Genomic DNA, 12843 nt, shown 5'->3' on the forward strand with positions numbered 1-12843 from the left:
AGCAACATCAACTTTACAGTGAGGGATCAATGGTCTTTTTTCATGAGCTACACATTTCCAGGTAGGTGGTTGTAATGTTATGGCCGATCATTGTACTGTATATGGTCATGGGGAAAGGTTAGGGAACAAATATTGGACATAATCTGCTTGTTTTCTTGCCCTACTTTATGGCATTTTACAGTTCGGGAACACTGGGCTCATCTTATTGCAGTTTTATCTTTCTAAATAACAAGGCAGCGGAAGTAATGTGGACACCGAGGACTGTCCTTAGCTCTATAAACAATAGAATTTATAGGGATTTCTTTGTAGAATTTTATTGTCCTCTTTTCTTCCAGTGCAATATTAGTAAAATACATAAATCTGGTGAACGGCAGGAGGAGAGTTTTCAGTTATTCTGAATTGTTTTCTATATAAGATATTAGGCAAATGGCCATATTACAGCTCTGTAAGAGTTATTCAATGCGGCTCTTATACAGTAGATTTGTTTTACATGTAAATTGCAAAAATTGCTTGGTCAAAATAACTGAAAAAAACAACTTGTTCCCATTGACGTTAAAGGGGTACTCCGGTGGAAAACTTTTTTTTTTATTTTTTTATTTTTTTTTAATCAACTGGTACCAGAAAGTTAAACAGATTTGTAAATGACTTCTATTAAAAAATCTTAATCCTTCCAGTACTTATTAGCTGCTGAATACTACAGAGGAAATTCTTTTCTTTTTGCAACACAGAGCTCTCTGCTGACATCACGAGCACAGTGCTCTCTGCTGACATCTCTGTCCATTTTAGGAACTGTCCAGAGCAGGATAGGTTATCTATGGGGATTTTCTCCTACTCTGGACAGTTCCTAAAATGGACAGAGATGTCAGCAGAGAGCACTGTACTCTTGATGTCAGCAGAGAGCTCTATGTTCCAAAAAGAAAATAATTTCCTCTGTAGTATTCAGCAGCTAATAAGTATGGGAAGGATTTTTAATAGAAGTAATTAACAAATCTGTTTAACTTTCTGGCACTAGTTGATTTAAAAAAAAAAAAGTTTTCCACCAAAGTACCCCTTTAATGAAGCATTCTGCAATTTTTTTTCTTACATAGTGCAGCATTGGCTATTAGATAATAACGTTGAGGTTCTAGTGTATGCCTTTTGCTTATCCTTTTTTGATAATGTGGCAGGCTTGAACTCCATTTTGGTTTACAAAGTACAATGATGCAGGTTTTAGAATGCAGCCTACATTTCTCAGGCCAGGTGTTTAATCACTCCAGCTGGGCATCAAATCAGGCTGCTGGTACTGAAGGTTACCCTGGTGAACTTATAACACTTATAAGTGAATTGGGGGTCAATTCACATTACATACAGTTTCTGTTGCAATTTGCAAAAATTGTGGTAAAAAAATTACCCATTTAACTGCATTTTGCACAATAAGGGTAAAAAAGCTACATTTTTTAACACAATTTTGGGAAAATCACAGCAAAAACATTAAAAATGTATAAAAAATGTGTGAACACAGCCTCAGGGAAGGTGTATAACTACTATATGCTGATCCCATAGAGATAGCGGCAGCAGTATACAGATAGAGCTGGAGGGGAGGAATCCATGGGCTGCTGGGAAAGATCTGATAGGTGATGTCATCCTGTTAATCACAGGAAATCAGATCCAGAACTGACATCCTGCTCTGACCATTAAGCATTGGAAGATTTTGAAGAGTCAGACTGGAGATCACATGGTAAGTTTGAGTAATTTAACATGTGGATTCAGCTGTGGTGGAATAAAACAAATAGCACTGTACGACCTGTGATGGTGAATCTGCATGATACATGCAACAAAAAATGGAGTACTTCTTTCCCCTCTTAAGGATGCAGGGCGTACCTGTACGCCCTCTGCCCGCGCCTGGTATAAAACGCAGGGTCGCGCTGGGTCATACCGGGTCGGTCCCAGCGGCTAATGACAGCCGGGACCCTGGGCTAATAGCCTGCAGCACCAATCGCTATTAACCCTTTAGATGCAGCGTTCAAAGTTGATTGCCGCATCTAAAATGAAAGTAAAAGCTTCCTGGCAGCTAAGTCGGGATGATAGGGACCATCGCGGTGAAATCGCAATGTCACGATCAGCTAGAACGCGAGTGGAGGTCCCCTCACCTGCCTCTGTCGTGTCCGATCGGCAATTGATTGCTCCAAGCCTGAAATCCAGGCTTAAGCAATGATCTGTGTATGAGATCAGTATGTGCAGTGAAATAGCCACCAGGGGGTAAAAGGGTAAAAAAAAAAAAAGTTAATAAAGATCATTTAACACCTTCCCTAATAAAAGTAAGAATTACCCCACTTTTCCCATTAAAAAAAAAAAAAATAATAAAAATAAACATATGTGGTATCGCTGCGTTCGGAAATGTCTGAACTATAAAAAAAGTATCGTTAATTAAACCGCACGGTCAATGGCGTACGCGTAAAAAAAAATACAAAGTCCGAAATAGCGTATTTTTGGTCACTTTTTATACCACAAAAAAATGAATAAAGAGCGATCAAAAAGTCCAATCAATGTAAAAATGGTACCCATAAAAACTTCAGATCACGGTGCAAACAATGAGCCCTTATACCGACCCTTATGCAGAAAAATGAAAAGTTATAGGGGCCAGAAGATGACAATTTTAAACGTATAAATTTTCCTGCATGTAGTTATGATTTTTTTTAGAAGTCATAGAAAATTAAACCTATATAAGTAGGGGATCATTTTAACCGTATGGCATTTTTTCTTCAATATTGTCGCACAGTTAATTTTTTTTCCGCTTTGCCGTGGATATTTTGGTAAAATGACTAATGTCACTGCAAAGTAGAATTGGTGGCGCAAAAAATAAGCCATAATATGGAATTTTAGGTGCAAAATTTAAAGCATTATAATTTTTAGAAGGTGATTGGGAAAAAATTTAAATGCAAAAACGGATGGTGAAAAAGGTATCCCCTATCCTAAGGATAGGGGATAAGTTTGAGATTGCGGGGAGTCCGACCGCTGGGGCCCCTGTGATCCCTCTGTACGGGGGCCAGGCTCTCTGGCCTGATAGCGGGTGTCGACCACCGCACAAAGCGGTGGCCGACACGCCCCCTCAATACATCGCTATGGCAGAGCGGGAGATTGCCGAAGGCAGGGCTCCGGCTCTGCCATAGAGTTGTATTGAGGGGGCATGTCGGCCGCCGCTTCGTACGGAGGTCAACACGCCCCCTTCCCGTGGGCTGTCGGGGTTCCGTACAGGAGATCTCGATGGGCCCCAGCGGTCGGAACCCCCCCGATCTGCAACTTATCTCCTATCCTTAGGATAGGGGATAAGTTGTTCACCACTGGACTACTCCTTTCAGGGGTCAATAGGATGCTGGAAACTGTACAAAAAAAGAAGTTAAAGGGGTACTCTGGTGGAAAATAATTATTTTTTTTAAATCAACTGGTGCTGGAAAGTTAAACAGATTTGAAAAATTTATATTTAAAAATCTTACTCCTTTTAGTACTTATTAGCTGCTGTGTACAAAAGAGGAAGCTCTTTTCTTTTTGAATTTCGTTTCTGTCTGACCCCAGTACTCTCTGCCTGTCTCAGGAACTGTCCAGAGCAGGATTGGTTTACTATGGGGATTTGCTCCTGCTCTGGACAGTTCCTGACATGGACAGAGGTGTCAGCAGAGAGCACTGTGGTCCGACAGAAAATCAATTAAAAAAGAAAAGAACTTCCTTTGGAGCAAACAGCAGCTGATAAGTACTGGAAGAATTAAGATTTTTAAACAGAAGTAATTTACAAACCTGTTTAACTTTCTGGCTCCAGTTGATTTAAAAAAATAATTGTTTTCCACAGGAGTACCCCCTTAACCCCTTAAGGACCAAGGGCATACAGGTACGCCTTTGCTCCCTGGTACTTAAGGACCAAGGGCGTACCTGTATGCCCGTGGGAATTTCGGTCCCGCCGCGCGCCGGGCGGAGACCGGACCGGGGTGACTGCTGATATCTATCAGCAGGCACCCCGCGCAAATGCCCAGGGGGGTCATCAGACCCCCCCATGTCGGCGATCGGCGCAAATCGCAAGTGAATTCACACGACAGAGGACCGACGCCGGAGCCCACTTACCCATCTGCGGATGCTGCGGGTGACGATCAGCGTCGGAGATCGGCGGCCGGTGATGTCTTGCAGCAAGCTCCCTGGATCCGACGGAAGCCGGTAAGTTGCCTAGCAACATCTGGAGGGCTGCAGTCCGAGACCACTATATAGTGGTCTTTATACTGTAGCACTCCAGATGTTGCAAAACTACAACTCCCAGCATGCCCAGACAGCTGTTTGGGCATGCTGGGAGTTATAGTTTTGCAACAGCTGGAGGGCTACAGTTTGAGACCACTATATGGTAGTCTCTGAACTATAGCCCTCCAGATCTTGCAAAACTACAACTCCTAGTATGCCCACACAACTGTTTGCTGTCTGGGCATGCTGAGATTTGTAGTTTTGCAGCATCTGGAGGGCCACAGTTTGCAGTGGTCTCTATACTGTAGCTCTCCAGATGTTGCAAAACTGCAAATCCCAGCATGCTCTTTGGTGATCAGTACATGCTGGGAGTTGTAGTTTTGCAGCAGCTGGAGGCACACTGGTTGGAAAATATTGAGTTAGATAACAGAACCTAAGTGAAGGTTTTCCAATCAGTGTGCCTCCAGCTGTTGCAAAAGTACAACTCCCAGCATACACGGTCTGTCAGTACATGCTGGGAGTTGTAGTTTTGAAACAGCTGGAGGTTTGCCCCCCCCCCCCCCCATGTAAATGTACAGGGTACATTCACACGGGCAGGATTACAGTAAGTTTTCTGCTTCAAGTATGAGCTGCGGCAAATTTTTCGCCGCAGCGCAAACTCCTAGCAGGGAACTCACTGTAAACCTCCGCCAGTGTGAATGTACCCTAAAAACACTACACTAACTCATAATAAAGGGTAAAACACTACATATACAACCCCTTACACTGTCCCCCCCCCCCCCTCCAATAAAAATTTTAAACGTATTTTACAGCAGTGTTTCCAAAACAGAGCCTCCAGGCATGCTGGCATGCTGGGAGTTTAGCAACAGCTGGAGGCACCCTGTTTGGGAATCACTGGCGTAGAATACCCCTATGTCCACCCCTATGCAATCCCTAATTTAGTCCTCAAATGCGCATGGCGCTCTCTCACTTCGGAGCCCTGTCGTATTTCAAGGAAACAGTTTAGGGCCACATATGGGGTATCTCCGTACTCGGGAGAAATTACACTACAAATTTTGGGGGGATTTTTTTCCTTTTACCCCTTATGAAAAGGAAAAGTTGGGGTCTACACCAGAAAAACATTTTTTACACTAACATGCTGGTGTTGCCCTTTACTTTTTATTTTCACAAGAGGTAAAAGGAAAAAAAGACCCCAAAATTTGTAACACAATTTCTCCTGAGTACGGAAATACTCCAGATGTGGGCGTAAAATTATCTGCGGGTGCACAACAGGACTCAGGAGTGAGAGCGCACTATGTACATTTGAAGCCTAAATTGGTGATTTGCATAGGGGTGGCTAATTTTACAGCGGTTCTGACATAAACGCAAAAAAATAAATACCGACATGTGACCCCATTTTGGAAACTACACCCCTCACGGAATGTAACAAGGGGTATAGTGAGCATTAACACCCCACAGGTGTATGAAACATTTTCGCTAAAGTTGGATGGGAAAATGAAAAAAAAAATTTTTCACTAAAATGCTGGTGTTACCCTAAATTTTTCATTTTCACAAGGGAAAATAGGAAAAAAGCCCCCCAAAATTTGTAACCCCATTTCTTCTGAGTAAGAAAATTCCCCAGTGTGGATGTGAAGTGCTCGGCGGGCGAACTACAATGCTCAGAACAGAAGGAGCGCCATTGGGATTTTGAAGAGAAAATGTGCCAGGAATTGAAGGCCACGTGTGTTTACAAAGCCCCCATAGTGCCAGAACAATGGACCCCCCAACATGTGACCCCATTTTGGAAACTACACCCCTCACGTAATGTAATAAGGGGTGCAGTGAGCATTTACGCCCCACAGGTGTCTGACAGATTTTTGGAACAGTGGTCCGTGAAAATGAAAAATGTTATTTTTCATTTGCTCAGCCCACTGTTCCAAAGATCTGTCAAATGCCAGTGGGGTGTAAATACTCACTGCACCCCTTATTAAATTCTGTGAGGGGTGTAGTTTCCAAAATGGGGTCACATGTGGGGGGGTCCACTGTTCTGGCACCACGGGGGGCTTTGTAAACGCACATGGCCCTGACTACCATTCCAAACAAATTCACTCTTCAAAAGCTCAATGGCACTCCTCCTCTTCTGAGCATTGTAGTTCGACCGCAGGGCACTTGACGTCCACACATGGGGTATTTACATATTTAGAAGAAATGGGGTTACAAATTTTTGGGAGTATTTTCTGCTATTAACCCTTGCAAAAAATTGAAATTTGGGGGGAAACACACATTTTTGTGAATTTTTTTTTTTTTTTTTACATATGCAAAAGTTGTGAAACCCCTGTGGGGTATTGAGACTCACTTTATTCTTTGTTACATTCCTCAAGGGTTCTAGTTTCCAAAATGGTATGCCATGTTGTTGTTTTTTGCTGTTCTGGCACCATAGGGGCTTCCTAAATGCAACATGACACCTGACCAAAATTTGCTCTCAAAAAGCCAAATATGACTCCTTCTCTTCTGAGCATTGTAGTTCACCCGTAGTGCACTTCAGGTCAACTTATGGGGTACCTCCATACTCAGAAGAGATGGGGTTACAAATTTTGGGGGGTATTTTCTGCTATTAACCCTTGCAAAAATGTGAAATTTGGGGGGAAACACACATTTTAGTGAATACATTTTATTTTTTTTACATTTGCAAAAGTCGTGAAACACCTGTGGGGTATTAAGGCTCACTTAATTCCTTGTTACGTTCCTCAAGGGGTCCAGTTTCCAAAATGGTATGCCATGTGTTTTTTTTTTTTTTTTTTGCTGTTCTGGCAGCATAGGGGCTTCCTAAATGCAACATGCCCCCCAAAAACCATTTCAGAAAAACGTACTCTCCAAAATCACCTTGTCGCTCCTTCGCTTCTGAGCCCTCTACTGCGCCCGCCGAAGACTTTACGTAGACATATGAGGTATGTGCTTACTCGAGAGAAATTGGGCTACAAAAACAAGTATAAATTTTCTCCTTTAACCCCTTGTAAAAATTCAAAAATTGGGTCTACAAGAACATGCAAGTGTAAAAAATGAAGATTGTGAATTTTCTCCTTCACTTTGCTACTATTCCTGTGAAACACCTAAAGGGTTAAAACGCTGACTGAATGTCATTTTGAATACTTTGGGGGGGGGGGGTGCAGTTTTTATAATGGGGTCTTTTATGGGGTATTTATAATATGAAGACCCTTCAAATCCACTTCAAACCTGAACTGGTCCCTGAAAAATTGTGAGTTTGAAAATGTTGTGAAAAATTGGAAAATTGCTGCTGAACTTTGAAGCCCTCTGGTGTCTTCCAAAAGTAAAAACATATCAATTTTATGATGCAAACATAAAGTAGACATATTGTATTTGTGAATAAAAAAAAATTATTTGGAATATCCATTTACCTTACAAGCAGAGAGCTTCAAAGTTAGAAAAATGTAACATTTTCAATTTTTTCATAAAATTTTGGGATTTTTCACCAAGAAAGGATGCAAGTTACAACAAACATTTTCCACCATGTTAAAGTAGAATATGTCACGAAAAAACAATCTCAGAATCAGAATGATAACTAAAAGCATTCCAGAGTTACTAATGTTTAAAGTGACAGTGGTCAGATGTGCAAAAAACGCTCTGGTCCTAAGGTGTAAAATGGCCTGGTCCTTAAGGTTAAATGTAATTTCGTTTCTGCAGTTATGCTGTGAAGCCACCATGGATTTCAATGGGAGCCTCAATGTTGGCTTCTTGTGTGCTGATCATGACCCAGAGAAAGCACTTTCCAATGGATGCAGGTTTTATTTGTTTGAACCTACTGCAAGGGCCATACTGTGCATATACGTTTTCATTTCTCATTGTTTATAAAGCATGGATGTATTCCACATGGATTGGGATTCATATTAGTTCTTTCCTCCAATGTGGCTCGATCTGATGTCCCTATCTATTACACAAAATTTGAGTAAATTACCTAAAAAGCTACTTAACCTCCCAGAACATTTTTGGACTATGGAAGGAACCAGGAGGAGAGGAAAACATATAAATTCCATACAGATGTTGCCAAACAGATTCACAGCCAGGAGCCCTGTTGTGCAATACAACAGTGCTAACCACTAAGCCATAAACCCTACAATATCTGATATATGGTGTTTTTTTTTCTTTAAAAAAAATGCCCCATTCTATTCGACACTGTACTGAAGAAGTTTTCTTCTTTAGGTGTATGTTCACACGTACATAATCTGATGTGGATTATTTATGTGTCTATGCCATATATTTGGGACATATTTCTTTGCAGCAAACATACAAGAAATCCAGGATGATGATAAGCCCTATTGAATAGAGATAATCTGCTTCCAAAACTGCAACAAAATATGCGGTGAAAAGACTAAAAATATGTATGTGCCCCATAGTAAAACATGCCCTGAAAATGCGACAAAAATTCCAAGGGCAGCCTGGGATTTCTGATGTGTATTTTCACCTCATGTTTGATCTGATTCTGGAAGTGTTTTAACCTCATTTAATAGGGTTAATATATGTCCTAAATTTCTGATGTGTTTTATGCATAGAATAAGTAACAGATGAATATTTGTGGCCCCTTGCAAAGATTTTCTCCCTTGCTGAATAAACTGGAATTGTGTTTTACTGTAGTCTCTTTCTTCTTTTGGGAATCAAATGTGTAACACTTGTTGTCCTCATTGTTATTAGAATTAGTTGTTATGAGTTGATCTAAGATACTATTGTGATAGCCTGGGGGAGTAGGGTATATATGGTGTAGCTGTGTGGTGACCAAAGGGTGTCTGGTTAACCCTTTCTATTCGTGACGCCAGGGTGAGGGCTCCTCCGTAATACTTGTCCTACCGCCACCCTTCCCAAAAGCGAGAGGGAGGTATAGAATAATTGAATTTCCACAACCGGAGAGTTTGCTGAAAACAGTCGGAACTTTACTGAAGATTTTATGCAAGCTTCATAACTGGAACAGTCTCTTAGAGATTGGCAGTGGTTGGGACCTTAAGCGTTTTAGAGTCCGTAGACTGATATGCGCTGTTCCACTGGTATAGGGGATTTAGTTATGGGTAAACATGTGACCCAAGGACCTCCAACGGTCCTCCAACATACATAGAGGAATTAACATAGTCACATGACCAAAGGTCCTGCGACGCTAATAAGGTAAGCTAATAAGGTAAGTTCCACTGGTATAGGGGATTTAGTTTCGGTACAGTAGTCACGCTAGCCTTAGCGGGGATTAGTTTAGAAATCATGGTTTAGTTTTGGCTGAGGCCGGTAGGTTTTCTGGCCTAGCGTGTCTTTGAAAGTTGCGCAGATCCGTCCTGCTAGTACGACATCCACGAGAGCAGCAACCCAAGAGAGAGATAATTGGCTACAGCTCCCTTATATGGGCAGGGGCTGGGCTAGAGCTAATTGGTCCAATACTTCTGTCAATCACCTTTACATAGAGTTATGGGTAAACATGTGACCCAAGGACCTCCAAAGGTCCTCCAACATACATAGAGGAATTAACATAGTCACATGACCAAAGGTCCTGCGACGCTAATAAGGTAAGCATACTATACATTATATTAAATATACATTATTAAATATGTACATAGAAACATTATAGAATTTGAGCAGTAGAGAAGCGACTAGGGGCTGTCCCACCTGGGAACCCTACCTGAATGTAGTAACTCTGACTTTGGGGACCACCATACAAGGTACGGTATGCAATACGGTACCAGGACACCGCACTATAACTATTGATCTTTTTTTATTGTTTCTTATCTTGATGTTTCTCAGTGTTTCTCGAACTTGAAGCTCTACAGCTCTTGCAAAACTCATATGATGCTTTGACAACCATAAGGTTGGAGATTGGAGCTGTAGTTTTGCAACAGCTGGAGAGGTGCAGGTCTTGGAACATTGACAGGAGTTGTAGTTTTGCAACAGCTGTACAGCCATATGTTGGGGAACATTGATGGGAGTTATAGTTTTGCAACAGCTGGAGAGCCATAGGTTGTGGAGCATTGATGTGAGTTGTAGTTTGTCAACAGTTGAAGAGCTATAGTTCAAGGAACATTGATGTGAGTTGTAGTGGAGAGCCACAGGACCAGGGACATTGATGGGAGTTGTAGTGGAGAGCCACAGGAGCAGGGACATTGATGGGAGTTATAGTGGAGAGCCACAGGAACAGGGACCTTTATGTGAGTTGTAGTGGAGAGCCACAGGACCAGGGACCTTGATGTGAGTTATAGTGGAGAGCCACAAGACCAGGGACATTGATGGGAGTTGTAGTGGAGAGCCACAGGACCAGGGACAATGAGGGGAGTTATAGTGGAGAGCCACAGGACCAGGGACATTGATGGAAGTTGTAGTGGAGAGCCACAGAACCAGGGACATTGATGGAAGTTGTAGTGGAGAGCCACAGGACCAGGGACATTGATGGGAGTTATAGTGGAGAGCCACAGGACCAGGGACCTTGAGGTGAGTTGTAGTGGAGAGCCACAGGACCAGGGACATTGATGGGAGTTATAGTGGAGAGCCACAGGACCAGGGACATTGATGGGAGTTTTAGTGGAGAGCCACAGGACCAGGGACAATGATGGGAGTTATAGTGGAGAGCCACAGGACCAGGGACATTGATGGAAGTTGTAGTGGAGAGCCACAGGACCAGGGACATTGATGGGTGTTATAGTGGAGAGCCACAGGACCAGGGACCTTGATGTGAGTTGTAGTGGAGAGCCACAGGACCAGGGACAATGATGGGAGTTATAGTGGAGAGCCACAGGACAAAGGACATTGATGTGAGTTGTAGTGGAGAGCCACAGGACCAGGGCCATTGATGGGAGATGTGGTGGAGAGCCACAGGACCAGGGACATTGATTGGAGTTGTAGTGGAGAGCCACAGGACCAGGGACATTGATGTGAGTTGTAGTGGAGAGCCACAGGACCAGGGACCTTGATGTGAGTTGTAGTGGAGAGCCACAGGACCAGGGACATTGATGGGAGTTGTAGTGGAGAGCCACAGGACCAGGGAAATTGATGGGAGTTCTAGTGGAGAGCCACAGGACCAGGGACCTTGATGTGAGTTGTAGTGGAGAGCCACATGACCAGGGACCTTGATATGAGTTGTAGTGGAGAGCCACAGGACCAGGGACATTGATGGGAGTTTTAGTGGAGAGCCACAGGACCAGGGACATTGATGGGAGTTGTAGTGGAGAGCCACAGGACCAGGCACATTGATGGACGTTGTAGTGGAGAGCCACAGGACCAGGGACAATGATGGGAGTTATAGTGGAGAGCCACAGGACCAGGGACATTGATGGAAGTTGTAGTTGCAGACTATTTCCTTAGGGACATTGATGGAAGTTGTAGTGGAGAGCCACAGGACCAGGGACATTGATGGGAGTTGTAGTGGAGATCCACAGGACCAGGGACATTGATGGGAGTTGTAGTGGAGAGCCACAGGACCAGGGACATTGATGGGAGTTGTTGTGGAGAGCCACAGGACCAGGGACATTGATGGGAGTTGTAGTGGAGAGCCACAGGACCAGGGATATTGATGAGAGTTATAGTGGAGAGCCACAGGACCAGGGACAATGATGGGAGTTATAGTGGAGAGCCACAGGACCAGGGACATTGATGGACGTTGTAGTGGAGAGCCACAGGACCAAGGACATTGATGTGAGTTGTAGTAGAGAGCCACAGGACCAGGGACAATGATGGGAGTTATAGTGGAGAGCCACAGGACCAGGGACATTGATGGGAGTTGTAGTGGAGAGCCACAGGACCAGGGACATTGATGGGAGTTGTAGTGGAGAGCCACAGGACCAGGGACATTGATGGGAGTTGTAGTGGAGAGCCACAGGACCAGAGACATTGATGGGAGTTGTAGTGGAGAGCCACAGAACCAGGGACATTGATGGGAGTTGTAGTGGAGAGCCACAGGACCAGGGACATTGATGGGAGTTATAGTGGAGAGCCACAGGACCAGGGACCTTTATGTGAGTTGTAGTGGAGAGCCACAGGACCAGGGACCTTGATGTGAGTTATAGTGGAGAGCCACAAGACTAGGGACATTGATGGGAGTTGTAGTGGAGAGCCACAGGACCAGGGACAATGATGGGAGTTATAGTGGAGAGCCACAGGACCAGGGACATTGATGGAAGTTATAGTGGAGAGCCACAAGACCAGGGACATTGATTGGAGTTGTAGTGGAGAGCCACAGGATCAGGGACAATGATGGGAGTTATAGTGGAGAGCCACAGGACCAGGGACATTGATGGAAGTTGTAGTGGAGAGCCACAGGACCAGGGACATTGATGGGAGTTATAGTGGAGAGCCACAGGACCAGGGACCATGATGTGAGTTGTAGTGGAGAGCCACAGGACCAGGGACATTGATGGGAGTTATAGTGGAGAGCCACAGGACCAAGGACATTGATGTGAGTTGTAGTGGAGAGCCACAGGACCAGGGACATTGATGGGAGTTGTAGTGGAGAGCCACAGGACCAGGGACCTTGATGTGAGTTGTAGTGGAGAGCCACATGACCAGGGACCTTGATGTGAGTTGTAGTGGAGAGCCACATGACCAGGGACCTTGATGTGAGTTGTAGTGGAGAGCCACAGGAACAGGGACATTGATGGGAGTTTTAGTGGAGAGCCACAGGACCAG

Source organism: Hyla sarda, chromosome 8 (assembly GCF_029499605.1).
Source record: "Hyla sarda isolate aHylSar1 chromosome 8, aHylSar1.hap1, whole genome shotgun sequence".
NCBI lineage: Eukaryota > Metazoa > Chordata > Amphibia > Anura > Hylidae > Hyla > Hyla sarda.